The sequence below is a fragment of the Tamandua tetradactyla genome, chromosome X (genome assembly GCF_023851605.1).
Source record: "Tamandua tetradactyla isolate mTamTet1 chromosome X, mTamTet1.pri, whole genome shotgun sequence".
Lineage (NCBI taxonomy): Eukaryota > Metazoa > Chordata > Mammalia > Pilosa > Myrmecophagidae > Tamandua > Tamandua tetradactyla.
The window spans coordinates 80,074,233-80,090,999 of NC_135353.1; positions in this window are offsets into that span (position 1 = coordinate 80,074,233).

A 16,767-nucleotide genomic window follows, 5' to 3' on the forward strand; every position below is an offset into this window, starting at 1 on the left:
TCTGGAACAATGCTTTAGCATTACCTATCAGGCTGGCTCTATGGCCAATGGGCATAAAGTCTGCACTATTCAGGCTAAGGGATATAGAATCTAAAACTGCAGGGAAGAATATGTGCCCTATTTCAAAAGTATCTCAAACAATACAATGTCAATAATAAGTGAGAATTTATCACATGATTACCTTTGAGACAGAGAGTATAACAGCCTTCAAGAAGCTGAATATGCATCTCCCTTTGTGGCTGTAAGTGCACTGAAGCATAATTCTTCATGGTTTGACACAGATGTGTATTTTGTAATGCTAATGGTCAATCTTTGCTAAAATAGAGGATGCAGCCTGAAACACTGATGAATCACCTTAATTGATTCTTTGGCAGATTATCACATAGGTTAGGAGTGTAGCTGTGGGAAAAAGGAAACCAAAGAATATAAATCTAGTTACTGACAATGAAATTTGCATATAAAACAATATTTATGTGTTTGGTTACTATTACAAAATCAAGAACACCTTACTATTTATGGTACTTTACTAAAATAGATAAAATTGACAGAAATATTTTATCAATGGAATTTTAGCTTAATGGTTATTGTATCCAGGAAATGTGTGTATGTGGGCTAATCTCAATAATAATCTATGATTTTCTTAAATCCAGATGAGTGCTAGGATATCTAAGGCTTTAATTAACACAATCAAGCTCAAACAGAGCATGTAAGAGTTACTCTAATAATTTAGGCACCTGATCTGCTTTCATCTGAATTGACATCCTCTTTCTCCAAACCCTTGGCAGAAAAAAAAAAAAAAACTTGCAAGGAGACTTAATGCTATTAGATACACTTTTAAAATTATAGGCTAATGATAAAATATTTGTTTAATGCTTTAAAGGACCAACACTTGACCCTAGAGAATTTAGAGATCTCTCTACTTTCACATAAGAAGAGTTTCAAATAAGTAATGTACCCTGAAGAAAGATAGAGGCCTCTCAGGTTATAGTTCTGACTAGTCAAGTCCCTCTCCTTTTTCTATTTGTAAGCTGGCATCCTGGTTTAGATGCTGAATATGTTCTCAGGCATTTTACAGCCAAACCTTATTGTAGATGACATTTTAGAGAATAAGTGTTTGTAGGCTGGGACCCATATTTTATCCTTCTTTTGAGTATTCATACACTATGTACTGTATATTGATGGGTGCTTAATAAATATTTGTAGATAGACTGATCAGCATGTATTGAATATTTAATGAACCCCCACTAAACACTAGTTAATGTGTTAGTAAATAAGAATAGACTAATAAACTGATAAGATATTAGCTTAAATGGGTTTTAGATTCTAGGGAATGGCAGACAATAAGCTGGTAATGTAAGTGGAATGAAGAAAGCAAAGCAGGGCAATGTGTTCATGAATGGCTGTGGCTGGAGTTGGGGAGTAATTTTAGAAAGGTGCTTCTGAATAGCAATGTTTGTACTCAGGACATTTTTTTTTTAATTTATGGTGTTCTCATCCATATTTTGTTTTTACCCTTATAACAAAAAAAGTGCATTTGCCTCTATTTTTTCTTTAACAATAAGATTAAAGCTGGTCTATAATTTTGCCTCAGGTTGAATAGGAAATAAAAAATCTAATATTTCTCATTATTTGAGGAAGTGACAAAAATAAATGAAAAGGAAAAATGATTGTGTAGTTCAGATAAGCAGCCTTATTTTATGTACATTAAAAAAAAATGCTTGGCTCAGAGCTTGGACCAAAGGTTCATGGCATTTTATTTTATCCGAACAAGTTTGCTGCCTTTAATTACATCCTTACAATATTCAGTGCATACCAATAAAATATATTTAATTGTTCTTTTTCTGAGTGTTCCATAGAGAGACAGTACCATATATCTTTTTCTAGAGCTTGGAAAACTTTTTCTGACTTAGAAAGCTTAGATCTCTTTACAGCTAGCTTGATCTTGTTTCAAGAATATAACAAATTCTGCCCTAAATTTTATCTCCTAGTTAACTTGAAACTTCTGTTAAGTTCTAAAATGATCATAATACTTCCCTGAATGAACTCCACCAGTGGGTTCTCACTGTCATTAAATTAAATCATAAATTCTTACTACAGTTTACAGGATGCTACAAGTTTTGGGCCATACCTGCCTCTGTGGCCTTATGTTGCCAACCCTAGCACTAATTCAATTCATTAGAGCTACCTGGCCTTCTTTCTGCACATTGAACAAGCTAAGCTCTTTCCTGCCTCAGTGTGTCTTAACATAATACTCTCAGTTCTCAGAACAAATGTCACCAGATCATCTTTTTGTAAATTGTGTACCAGGAGTAACAAGCAACCCTCTATCAAATTGCAATATTTAAATTTCCTTTTAATCATTACCAGTATATGACACTATGCCATATATTTACTTACATATCTACATATTACTTGCTCTCTCATTTTAAACGTAAGTACAAAGGGGCTGTATGATCTAGCAGATCTAATGGTGCTGGAAGTGTCAGTGGCAAATAGAGATGCTCTCTGGAGACTCTGGCAAGCCCCTATAGGACAATCACAATGCAGACCCTTAGAATTTTGGAGCAAAGCCTTACCATCCAATGCAATTAAGTACTCCCCTTTTAGAAACAGCTTTTGGTCTGCTACTGGACCTTAGTAGAAGCCGAATACTTAACCATGGGCCACCAAATTACCAAGAGACCTGAATTGCCTATCATGAACTGGGTGTTGTCTGACCCACCAAGCCATAAATTTGAGCATGTGAAGGAGCACTCCATCTTAAAGTGGAATTAGTATAGATGAGATAGGGTGAGAGCAGGTCCTGAAGGTACAAGTAAATTATATGAGGAAGTGGCCCAAATGCCCATGGTCTGCACACCTGTCACATTACCATCTTCTTTCCAGACCAGAGAAATGGCCTCTTGAAGAGTTCCTTACAATGAATTGACTGAGGAAGATAAAACTGAAGCCTGATTTACAGATGGTTCTGCAAAATATGCAGGTAACAACCAAAAGCAGACAGCTGCAGCACTACAACCCTGTTCTGGGATGTCCTTAAAGGACAGTGGTGAGGGGAAATCTTCCCAGTATGCAGAACTTTGGAAAGTGCATCTGATTGTTCATTTTTCTTGGAAGGAGAACTGTCAGAGGTGCATTTGTATACAGGGTGTTGCTAATGGTTTGGCTGGATGATCAGAGACTTGGAAGAACATGATTAGCAAATTGGTGGCAAAGAAATCTGGGAAAGTGGTATGTTGACAGAGCTTTCTTAATGGGCTAAAAATATAAAGATATTTGTCCATGTGAATGCTTACCAGAGGGTGACTTTAACAGAGGAAGGTTTTAATAATAAAGTGGATAGATTGACCTGTTCTGTGGATACAAGTTAACCTCTTTCCCCAGCAACTCCTGTCACTGCCCAATGGACTGATGAAGAAAGTGGTCATGGTGGTAGGGATGGAGGTTATGCATGGGCTCAGCAACATGGGCTTCCACTCACCTAGGCTGACCTGGCTACAGCCACTGATGAGTGTCTAATATGCCAGCAGCAGAAATTGACACTCAGCTCCAGATAGAACACAATCTCCCAAAGGGATTAGCTGGCTACATGGTGATTAAATTGCACTACTTCCATCATTGATGGGGCAGCAATTTCTTGTAATTGGAATAGCTACAGACTCTGGATATGGGGTTACTTTCCCTACATGCAATGCTCCTGCCAAAACTACCATCTGTGGACTTACAGAATGCCTTATTTATTGCCATGGTATTCTGCACAGCGTTGTTTCTGATCAAGGAACTCTCTTCGCAGCAAATGAAGTGTGGGAATGGGCAGATGCTCATTGAATTCTCTGGTCTTATCATGTTCCCCATCATCCAGAGGCAGATGGATTGATAAAACAGTGGAAAGGCCTTTTGAAAACTCAACTACAGTGCCAACCAGGTGGCAATTCCTTGCAGGTCTGGAGTGATGTTTTCCAGGAGGCTGCATATGCTCTGAATCAGCATCCACTGTATGGTGCTGTTTCTCCAATAACAAGGATCCATGGGTCTAGGAACCAACGGGGAGAAATGGGATTGGCACCACTCACTATTACCCTTAGTGATCCACTATGGAAATGCTTGCTTCTTGTCCCTGCAATCTTGAGCTCCACTGGTCTACAGATTTTACTTCTAGAAGTGGGAGAGTATCCACCAAGAGAAACAGCAATGATTCCATTGAACTGGAATCTAAGACTGCACCTTGTCCCTTTAGGTTACTCATGCCCCTGGATCAACAAACCAAGAAGGGGATTACTTTACTGGCTTGGGTAAAGTATTCTATCAGGTGAAAATAAGACTGCAACTATATAATGAATGTAAAGAAGAGTTTTCCTGGAATATGAGGTCATTTAGGGCTTCTCTTATTACTATCATGCCCTGTGATTAAAATCAATGGAAAATTGCAACAACCTAATCCAGGCAGGACTACCAATGGCTCTGAAATTTCAGGAATGTTGGTTTGGGTGACCTCACCAGGCAAAGAACTGTGGCCAGATGAAGTGCTTTCTGTGGGTAAAGGGAACATGGAATGGGTAGTGGAACAAGGTAGTGATAAATATGAGCTTTGACCATGTGATCAATTACAGAAATGAGGAGTGTAATGGTATGAATATTTCTTCCTTGTTTTCTACTTAGTATCTATGTATTTATACATGAATGAAATATTTTCAATTTATTCTTTATTTAATCCCCTTTATCATATGACATAAGCTGTTTTGTTCATGTTATAGTCTTTAAGTTGTAAGACGTCAAATATAAGTGTGAATATTCCCATGCTGCTGGGTGTTTATATTTGCAGGCAACAACATATCATCCCCTACCTGCACCTATACCTGTGTTACAATGCATCACTGCACTGTTGTAACCTACCCTGTGACCTGCATCCTGCTACACATCCATCCCACAAACACAAGCCTTTAGACTACTAAAGGAAAAAACTTCCAAAGCAAATTAATCAACATACTCATATGCAATGAAAACAACAGCAGATCACTAAACATATCACAATGCAGACAGTTATAGTCCAGTCTAATGACAAAATTAAAACACCAGAGGAGACACAAACATTAGAACAACTAATCAAAGATGTTCATATAACTCTGATATATAAAATAAGTGAGATAGCTAATGACATAAAGGAGGTCAAGCAGACAGTAGAAGAACATAAAGAGGACTTTGAAAGAATAAATAGAAAAAATACCAGATATCACAGAGATTAAAGATCCTGTTAACCAAAAACAAAAACAAAAAAACTAGAGACACACAAAAGCAGATTTGAAGAGACAAAAGAAAGAATAAGTGATATAGAGGAAAGGGTAACTGATTTTGAGCACTCTAAACAGCAAATGACAAAAAAAGGTGGAAACATTTGAATTGGATCTCAGGAAATAATGGACAAAAGAAAGCACACAAATATAAAAATCATTGGTGTTCCAGAAGGAGAAAAGAAGAGTAAAGGGCTAAGATTAGTTGAGGCTATAATGGGGGAAAACTTCCCAAAACTTATAAGGAACATAAATATACAAGTCAAATAAACCCAATGAACTCCAAACAATAAATCCAAACAGGCCTTCCCCAAGACACATATTAATCAGTCTGTCAAATGTTGAAGAGAAGCAGTAAATTTTGAAAGTGGCAAGAGAAAAATAATCCACTACATACAAGGAAAATCACATGAGACTGAGTTCAGACTGCTCAACTGGCACCGTGGAGGTGAGAAGGCAGTGGTATGGCATATTTAAGATCCTGAAAGAGAAAGACTTCCAGCCAAGAATTGTGTACCCAGCCAAGTTGTCATTTAAACTTGAGGGAAAGATTAAAACTTTCACAAAGAAATCCTGAAAGTATTTCTCAACATGAGACTATCCCTACAAAAAATATTAAAGGGAGTTCTGCCAGTTGAAAGAAAAAGACACAAGTGGGACATCTGGAGAAGGGCACAGAACTGAAGAGTAACAATAAGAATAACCTAATAGATAAAGAGAGAAAGAGGGAAAGAATATATAAATCTGACAAATAAAAAAGATAACATGGTGGATTCAAGAAACAAGTTTTCAGGAATAACTTTCAATGCTAACTGACCAAATTTACCAATTCAAAGATACAGATTAGCAGAATGGATTAAGAAATATAATCCAGCTACATGCTGCTTACCAGAGGCTTGTCTTAGACAAAAGTATGCAAACAGATTGAAAGTGAAAGATGGAAGAAGATTTTCCATGCATGTTGTAGCCAAAAGAAAGCAGAAGTATCTATATTAATATAGAACAAAATAGACTTTAAATGTAGAGACATCATAAGAGACAAAGAAGGACACTATAAATTAATTAAAGGGACAATTCACCAAGAAGATATAGCAATCATAAATGTTTTTGCTCCCAATAAAGAAGCTCCAAAGTACATGAGACAGACATTAGCCAAACTGAAGGCAGCAACAGATGTTTCAACTATAATAGTAGGAGACTTCAATACACTACACTCTTCTATAGATAAAACAACCAGACAGAAGATCAACAAGGAAATAGAGAAGTTAACTTGATAAATGAATTAGACCTAACAGGCACATATAAGTCATTGAAGCCCAAAACACAAAGATATACATTTTTCTCTCATGCTCATGGAACATTCCACAGGACCGATCATGTGCTGGGGCACAAAACATGTCTTTATGAATTTAAAAACATTGAAATTATTCAACCCACTTTCTCCAATCACAATGGAATGAAGCTGGATCTCAATAACCACCAAAGAGTGAAATATTCACAAATATATGGAAATTAAGTTACACACTGTTAAACTACTAGTTGGTTAAAGAAGAAATTGTTAGAGAATTAAATAGGTATCTGGAGATGAATGAAAATGAGAATACAACTTATCAGAAATTATGGGATGTGGAAAACATTATTGTGAGAGGGAAATTTATTACCTTAAATGCCTATATTAAAAAAACAAGAAAGCAAAAATTGAGAACTTAACTTCTCACCTAGAGGAACTTGAGAATGGACACAAAGACAATAGGAAAAGAGAATTAACAAAGATTAGAGCAGAGTTAAATGAATAGGAGAACAAAGGAACAAAAGAATGTATCAATAAAACCAAAAATTGGTTCTTTGAGAAAATCAATAAAATTGATATGCCACTAGCAAGGCTGACAAAAAAAAAAAACGAGAGAGAAAGAGGATTCAAATAAACAAAATCAGAAATGAGAAGTGGTGCATTACCAGAGATCCTGAAAAAATAAAAGAAAACATAAGAGGATCCTATGAACAACTATATGCCAACAATTTAGACAATTTAGATGAGATGGACACATTTCTGGAAACATGCAAATGAGCTACACTGACTCAGGAAGAAATAAAAGATTTTAACAAAGTAATCATAAGTAAAGGGATCCAATCAGTCATCAAAAATCTTCCTACAAAGAAAAGTCCAGGGCTAGATGGCTTCACAAGGGAATTTCATCAAACATTTGAGAAAGAATTGACACCAATCCTGCTCAATTTTTTCCAAAACTTTTGAGAAAAAAGATCTCTATGAAATTCATTTTATGAAGCTAATGTCATTTTAATACCAAACCAAGTAAAGATGCTATAAGAAAGGAAAACTACAGGCCAATCTTCCTTATGAACATAGATGCAAAAATTCTCAACAAAATATTAGCAAATTGAATCCAACAACACATTAGCAGAATTATACACCATGACCAAGTAGGGTTTATACCAGGAATGCAAGGATGTTTCAATGCAAGAAAATCAATTAATGTAATACCACATGTTAACAAATCAAAAAGGAAAAAATTCTACAATCTCTTGATTGATGCTGACAAAATTCAACATCCTTTTCTGATAAAAACACTTCAAAAGATAAGACTCAAAGGTAACTACCTCAATATAATAAAGGGAACATATGAAAAACTTCTTGCCAACATTGTACTCAATGGAGAGAGACTGAAAGCTTTCCCCCTATGATTGGGAATGAGACAGGGATGCCCACTGTCACCAATATTATTCAACATTGTGCTAGAAGTTCTAGGTAGAGCAATCAGGCAAGACAAAGAAATACAGGGTATCCAAATTGGAAGGAAGAAGTAAAACTTTCATTAATTGCAGATGACCTGATAATATACTTGGAAAATCCTGAGAAATCTACAGCAAAGTTGCTTGAGCTAATAAATAAATTCTGGAAGGTGGTGGGATACAAAATTAATACCCCCAAATCAGTAACATTTCTATATACAAGCAATGACAACTAAGGAGTCAGCTAAGGAAAAAATTCCATTCAAAATAGTAACTAGGAAATGTACAATGTACAAATTTTAAAAATGTTTTGGCATGAGGAAGAACAAAGGAATGTCATTACTGCAGGGTGCTGAAAATAGATGATAATTAATACTTTAAAATATCACCTTATGTGTGAGACTAAAGCAAAAAATGTTTATTTGTTACAAAATTTAGATTTTGACTAGAGCATTTCCTAATATAACTTATGTAGATAGTTTGATTGAATGTCATAAATACTTGGAATCTCAGGTAGCACATGAGACTTTCTTGGTTTGTCCAGAGTGATACCTCAATGAATACCAGAATGATTTGATCAGTGACTGGAAAAGTATTTGCAAGCCCCCTTCGGGGAATTGTGAGAGTGGGGAGAAATTCAACTTCCCCAAATTGAATTCTTGATATTCTCACAAGCGGTGTGGACAACCAAAGCTATAGGCTGAGCCCCGCCCCTAGTCTTCGGGTTTGTTCACATGAACTTAACCCCACAAAGGATAGGTCAAGTCTACTTAAAATTTAGGCCTAAGAGTCACCCCCAAGAGAGCCTTTTTTGTTGCTCAGATGTGGCCTCTCTCTCCAGCCAATATGATGAACAGTCTCACCACCCTACCCCTCTCTGCATGGAACATGACTCCCAGGGCTGTGGACCTTCCTGGCAACGTGGGACAGAGATCCTAGAATGAGCTGAGACTCAGCATCAAGGGACTGAGAAAAACCCTAAAATGAGCTGAGAATTAACATCAAGGGATTGAGAGAACCTTCTCGACCAAAAGGGGGAAGAGTGAAATGAGACAAAGTGTCAATGGCTGAGAGATTCCAAACAGAGTGGAGATGTTACCTTGGAGGTTATTCTTATGCATTAAGTAGATATCACCTTGTTGTTCAAGATGTAGTGGAGAGGCTGGAGGGAATTGCCTGAAAAATGTAGTGCTGTGTTCCAGTAGCCATGTTTCTTGAAGATGATTGAACAATGATATAGCTTTCACAATGAGACTCTGTGAATGTGAAAACTTTATGTCCGATGCTCCTTTTAGCTACTACATCAACAGGAGAGTAGAACATATGGAATAAAAATAAATAATAGGGGGAACAAATGTTAAAATAAATTCAGTTTGCAATAATGGTAAATGAAAACGAGGGGTAAGGGACATGGTACATATAGTTTTTATTTTCTCTATTATCATTTTATTTCTTTTTCTGTTGTCTTTTTATTTCTTTTTCTAAATCAATGCAAATGTACTAAGAAATGATGAATATGCAACTATGTGATGATATTAAGAATTACTGATTGTGTATGTAGAATGGAATGATAGTTAAATGTTTTGTTTGTTAATTTTTTTAATTAATAAAAAAAGTTTAAAAAAAGGAACTAGAAGAGTCAAGTACTTAGGAATGAACTTAAATAGAGATATAAAGGACTTGTACACAGAAAACAACATAACATTGCTAAGAGAAATCAAAGAAGATCTAAATAGGTATAAAAACATTCCCTGCTCATGGATAGGAAGGCTAAATAAAGTTAAGATGTCAATTCTCCCCATATTGATATACAGATTCAACATAGTACCAATCAAAATTCCAACAACTTATTTTGAAGATTTGGAAAAGCTACTTATCAAATTCACCTGGAACAGAAAGAGTTCCCAAATACCTAAGAGCATCCTAAAAAGAGAAGAACAAAGTGAAAGGATTAACACTCCTTGCTTCTAAAAACTATTATAAAGAAAGCCACAATGGTCAAAATAGCATGGTACTGGCACAAATAAGAAAGCATTGACCAATGGAATTGAATCAACAGTGCAGAAAGAGACCATCAAATGTATGGTCAACTGATTTTTGACAAGGCCCCCAAATTCTCAGAACTGGGACTAAATTGTCTTTTCAATAAATGGGCATGGAGGAACTGGATATCAATAACCAATAAATGAAAGAGGACCCCTGCCTTACACCCTATATAAAAATTAACTCAAAGTGGATCAAACACCTAAATATAAGATCTAGCACCATAAAGCATCAAGAAGAAAATGCAGGAAAACATCTTCAAGACCTGGTAAGAGGAGGTAGCTTCCTAAACTTTACACCCAAAACACAAGCAATAAAAGAAAAAAAAAATAGATAAATGGGAACTTCTCAAAATCAAATGCCTCTGTACCTCAAAACACTCTGTCAAATGGTGAAGAGGCAGTCAACTCATGTGAGAAAATATTTGGAAATGACATATCAGATAGTGGTTTGATATTCTGTACACACAAAGAAATCATACAATTCAACAACAAAAGAACAAATAATACAATTAAAAATAAGCTAAAGCTATGAATAGGCATTTTTCTGAAGAGCAAATACAGATGGTTCAAAAGCACGTGAAGAGATGCTCATTTTCATTGGCTATAAGGGAAATGCAGATCAAGACTACAATGAGTTATCACCTCACAACTATAAGAATGGCTGCAATTAAACAAACAGGGTACTATAAATGGAGAGGATGTAGAGAAAAAGGGGCACTTATGCACTGCTGGTGGGAATTTATAATGGTATAGACACTGTGCTGGTTTAAAACGATGTATGCTCCCTAGAAAAGCCATGTTTTAATCAAAATCCCATTTCACAAAGGTTGAATAATCCCTATTCAATACTGTATGTTTGAAATTGTAATCAGATCATCTCCCTGGATGATGTGATTTAGTCAAGAGTGGTTGTTAAACTGGATTAGGTGATGACATGTCTCACCCATTTGGGTAGGTCTTGATTGGTTTATTGTAGTCCTATAAAAGAGGAAAAGTTTTGGAGAATGAGAGATTCATAGAGAACAGAGAATGCTGCAGCACCATGAAGCAGAGTCCATGAGCCAGCGACCTTTAGAGATGAAGCAGGAAAACGCCTCCCGGGGAGCTTCATGAAACAGGAAGCCAAGGAAGAAAGATAGCAGATGACTCCATGTTTGCCATGTGCCCTTTCAGCTGAGAGAGAAACTCTGACTGTGTTCACCATGTGTCTTCTCACTTGAGAGAGAAATCCTGAACTTCATCAGCCTTCTTGAACTAAGGTATCTTTCCCTGAATGAATACTTTTGAGTGGACATTTCTATAGACTTGTTTTAATTGGGACATTTTCTCAGCCTTAGAACTGTAAATGAGCAACTTATTAAATTCCCCTTTTAAAAGCCATTCCATTTCTGATATATTGCATTCTGGCAGCCAGCAAACTAGAACAGACGCTATGGAAGACTGTTCAGCAGTTCCTTAGGAAACAATCAAGTTTCCCTATGACCCAGCAATAGCACTACCTGGTATATACCCAGAACAGCTGAAGGCAATGACACAAACAGCCATTTGCACACTGATTTCATGACAGCATTATTCACAATGGCCAAAAGTTGGAAACAAACCAAATGCTGATCAGCAAATGAGTGGATTAACAAAATGTGGTATATACATATGATGAAATATTATGCAGCAGTAAGACAAAATGGCAACCTGAAGCACATGACAAGGTGGATGAGCTTTGAGAGATAATGTTGAGTGAAATAAGTCAGACACAAAAGGATTGATTCTGTATTATTCCACTTTTATGAACATGGTAAAGGTAAAATCAGAAGCTTATAATACAGAATATAGTGGACTTAGAGATATATAGAAGCTAGATATGGGTGAACAGTTAGCTAATGAGGTTGAACCCCAGTGTGTAAGGGAATAGATAGAAGTAAAGGCAGTTTTCTCGAGGGACTGTAAGTGATATTACCATATTGAAGATGAATAAGATTGAAAGTAGTTGCATAGACCTATGTGTCACACTGATTAACACTAGAAACCTAAATTGCTTTTTGAAAGAACCAATCAAAAGTTTTGATTTGAGAGTGTCCAGGGTACAGGGGTACAGCTCTTGCATGCTATGGGCTATGTTTAAAGGTAAAACACAAACACTACCAAAGCAACAGCAGAGGTAAATAATGGGGGAAGGGACAAAATTTAAGAGGAGGTTTAGATTTTCTATTTGGTGAGGGTGTGTTTATTGGTTGCCTTTCTCTTGTGAAAAACAAACTTATCTAAAGTTAAGAGTGTTAAGTGACTGTGGACTTTGGGCACAATTCATGATGCCTGATGAATGTGGGTGGCTGAAGGATGCACTGTCTGACAAGTAGATTGGCAAATGATTTTGTATACTTATGAACGGATGTTGTACTGCTAAAGAAAGGAAAGAAGTCACGAGGCATGCAACGTAATGAATATGTGGGACATTTGTTGAAACAAAATAAGTCAGAAGCAAAAGCACAATTATGGTATGTTCTCCTTTTGCAATTGCTTATAAGAGAACAGGGGCCTAGACTGTAAACTTTCATAGCATACCCATTTATTTTGGAGTGGTAATTTTTATTTCTGGATTTTGAGAGTCTGATATATATATAAAACCTGATATTTAGAGATAAGTTTGAAGCTGATCAGGTTGGGGTTAAAGTAATTCAGAACACAGGGATAAGAAAGACACTGCCTATATTTTAGAACCATACATACTTTTTGAAACCAAAGGAAGAAAGATTTATTTGATCTTGAACTGAAATTTTCTGTAGCACATAATCTAACTCAACCTAACTGTGTAGCTCATTTCAGCAATTGAAACGCAGGAAACCTTGAATAAGAAAGAGGTCCTTTAATCCTGTATAGTTTATTTTAATGCCTGGATACATCCTACAGTGTATTAAGCAAATAATCAAAAAGTATTGGCAAAGTCCCCTGATGGAGGGAAGAAAGAATATGGAACTATTAAACCTTACCACCAAGGAATCCCCTGATACTCTGTCAAACTTTAGGGACACCCAAACCAATAAGGCATGCCCTTGGTCATGAGGCTTACTTTCGTGAAGCTTATGTAGGTAGTGGAGAAGGGCTACCTATAGGTATGCCTAAAAGCCACTTCTGGAGGACCTCTCTTGTTGCTCAGATTTGGCGTCAGTCTCTCTAAGCCCAACTCTGCAAGTGAAATCATTGTCTTCTCTGCTGCATGGGACAAGACATCCAGGGGTGAAAGTCTCCCTGGTGACATGGGAGATGACTCCCAGGGATGAATCCATACTTGACACTGTGGGATTAACAATTCAATACTAACCAAATGGGGGTAAAGAAGTGTAATTAATAAAGTTTCAGTGGCAGAGAGAGTTTAAAAAGAGTCGAGAAGCTACTCTGGAGGTTGCTCTTATGCAAGTTTCAGTTAGACCTTGCTGCCTATCACAACCTGCCAACCCCCAACCAGAACCATTTCAGCCAATCCTAAAGAACATCTGGGGCAAATGCAAGATACCAGAAGGGCCTCTCCAGAGCATTAGCTAGTTCCATCTTCATACTCCATATTATTGACAGACCTTTCCAATGTTAAAAATTTAGAATGGCCCTAACTCAAACACCCCTAAAGAGAGAGATATTTAGGCTGTCCTTTCTAAATTATTCAAGTTGGAAGTGGCTTTTGATAATATGGGTTAGAGGGAGGGAAGTAATTGATGTTCTGGAGAGGTTGGCCTTTGCATTTCAGAACTTATTTTGTCCAGGAACCCATCTGGAAGTTGTAGGTTTCTGGGAAGTTACCCTAGTGCATGGAACATTTGTAGAATTTTATATAATGTCCTAGGTGTTTTTTAGGATTGGCAGGAATGGTTTTGATTGGGGTTTGGCAAGCTATAATGGGCAGCAATGGCTAACTGAAGCTTGCATAAGAGTGAGCTCCCATGTAGCCTCTCAACTCTATTTGAACTCTCTCGGCCACTGTAACCTTATTTGTTACACTTCTTTTCCCCCTTTATGTCAGGATGGCATTTGTTATCCCATGATGCTGGGGCCAGGCTCATTCCTGGGAGTCATCTCCCACATGATCAAGGTTTTGGTCTATTGATTTGAGTGTCTGTAATGTTTGTCACAGTACCAGGGGTTTCCCCAGTGGTAGAGTTTAATAGTTCTGTATTTGTTCTCCCATCCATCAAAGGACTTTGCCAATATGTTTTGATTATTTACCTATTGTAGTAAATATATACAACCTAAAATTTTCCCTTTTATCTGATTCAAATATATATTTCTGTGCTGTTAATTATATTCACAATGTCGTGCTACCACTACCCCTATTTTTTACCCAAACTCTTCTCATCATCCCTGTTCTAGTTTGCTAGCTGCCAGAATGCAATATACCAGAAATGGGATGGTTATCAAACAGGGTAATTTAATAAGTTGGTAGTTTATAGTTCAAAGGCTGAGAAAATGTCCCAATTAAAGCAAGTCTATAGGAATGTCCAATCGAAGGCATCCAGGGAAAGATGCCTTGGTTCAAGAAGGCTGATGAAGTTCAGGGCTTCTTTGTCAAGTGAGAAGGCACATGGTGAACACAGTCAAAGTTTCTCTCTCATCTGGAAAGGCACATGGTTAACACAGTCAGGGTTCCTCTCTCACCTGGAAGGGCACATGACAAGCATGGTGTCATCTGTTAGCTTTCTCTCCTGGCTTTCTGTTTCATGAGGAGGCATGTTCCTTCTTCATCTCCCAAGGTCGCTGACTTATGGACCCTCTGCTTTGTGGTGCTGCAGCATTCTCTGCTCTCTCCGAATCTTCTTCATTCTCCAAAACATTTCCTCTTTTATAGGACTCTAGAAACATATCAAGACCCACCCAAGTGGGTGGAGACATGTCATCCTCTAATCCAGTTTAACAACCACTCTTGATTAAATCACATCTCCAGGGAGATGATCTGATTACAGTTTCAAACATGCAGCACTGAATAGGGATTATTCTGCCTTTATGAAATGGGATTTAGATTAAAACATGGCTTTTCTAAGGGACAGACATCCTTTCAAACCAGCACATTCCACCCTCTGGACCCTAAAAAAGACATGTTTCCACCATATACAAAATACATTCATTCCATAAAAATATCAGAGAACCTTAAATCATTTCAGTAGTAATATATATGAAATACAAAGTCAGAAACATACAAACTCCTATCAAAGTTATTTACAGGCATGGTCTGTTTAAGGCAAAATTATCCTATGGATTTGGGCCTTTGAAAACTCAGAACAAGTTATTTGCTGCCGACATACAAAGGAGGAACAGTCATAGGATACATATACATGTTTTCATAGGGAGTAAGGAACACAGGGGTCACTGGACCCAAGCAGTTCCAAAAACCCACAGGGCAGAGTCCATTAGATATCAAAATATGAGAATCATTTATCTTTGGGGCTTTAGAAAATGGCAGTCTCACTCTTTCCAAAGGCCTATGCAAAGGTGGGCCTCTCTCTGAATACAACCTTGGGGGACATTGGGGAGACCACCTTTCTCTAAACTCCACCCTCTCCAAGCATTGGGGCTGCACCAAGGCTCACTGCCATCTCCATGGCACACTCTCAACCCCATCATGTGGCAACCAGGCTCTCCCCAAATCCCAAGGAATGTGCTTTACCCTCTCCAAAGCCTGAGGCAGCATGACTCTTCCACTGCAATGAGGTGGAAGACCCATCCTCTGTCTTTGGGGCAAACTCACCCTCTTCAGGGGCTTGGGTGGGTCCAATATCCTGGCCCAAGGATTCTTGACTTCAGACCCCAGCCTCCATGGTTTTGCCTCTGAAGTTATTTTTCTTCCAATGTGTCCCTTCTCTGAGCCCCCCAGTCCAGACTGGCAGCGGCTCTGTTTATACAGGTCCTGTGGAGGGTCAGGAGGAATTAATCAGGCCCAAGCAGGAGCAATCAATCAGGCCCCACAGGGAAAGTCCCCACACCATTGGGGCAGAATGTCCCCGAGAGTTAAACAATAATGAATGCTAAGAAACTGTGGGAATGGGATATGTTTTGGCAATGGCTAACAACATTCTTCTGCTTCTATGAACCTCTTGCTTGCTAGCAACTGCAAAAAAATAAACAAAAACTACAGCATGATTTTAGCCTTTATAAGCACACCTTGAAAACCTCTGAGTGCTCCTCTCTGAATCCTCTTTCTTGGAGGTTTTTGAGGCAGTCGCCGGCCAGCTAATAAAGACTCCAAATTGGCTTGCAGTTTTGATTTATTTGCATGGTCTCTCTTTCAGTGCACCCCACAACAGTCCCACAGCACTGTCATTGGTTTTCTATGCAGTAGCTTTGGATTGTGCCCATCAGACATAATCCTTGCTAGATAATTCCATGTCTGATCCTGGCTTTCTCTGAAATGGTTGACTGATTCCACATCTGGCCAAATCCTCATATGGTGCACTATTCTCTTGGGTCTTCCTTTCTGGAGGGCCAGAATTTTCCAGGACATCAATTTCTGGTTTATTTGTAGCCAAGGGTTCAGTTTTCAGCTTATCTTTCTTCTGTCACATTTCACTATAAGCTGTGAGGAGAAACCAGGCTGCACTTTTCACATTTAATTTAGAGATCTATTCTGCTAAATATCCAAGTTCATGGCTTTTAAAATCAGCCTTCCAGCCAAAGCCAATAGTCAATTTTGTCAGATTATCTGC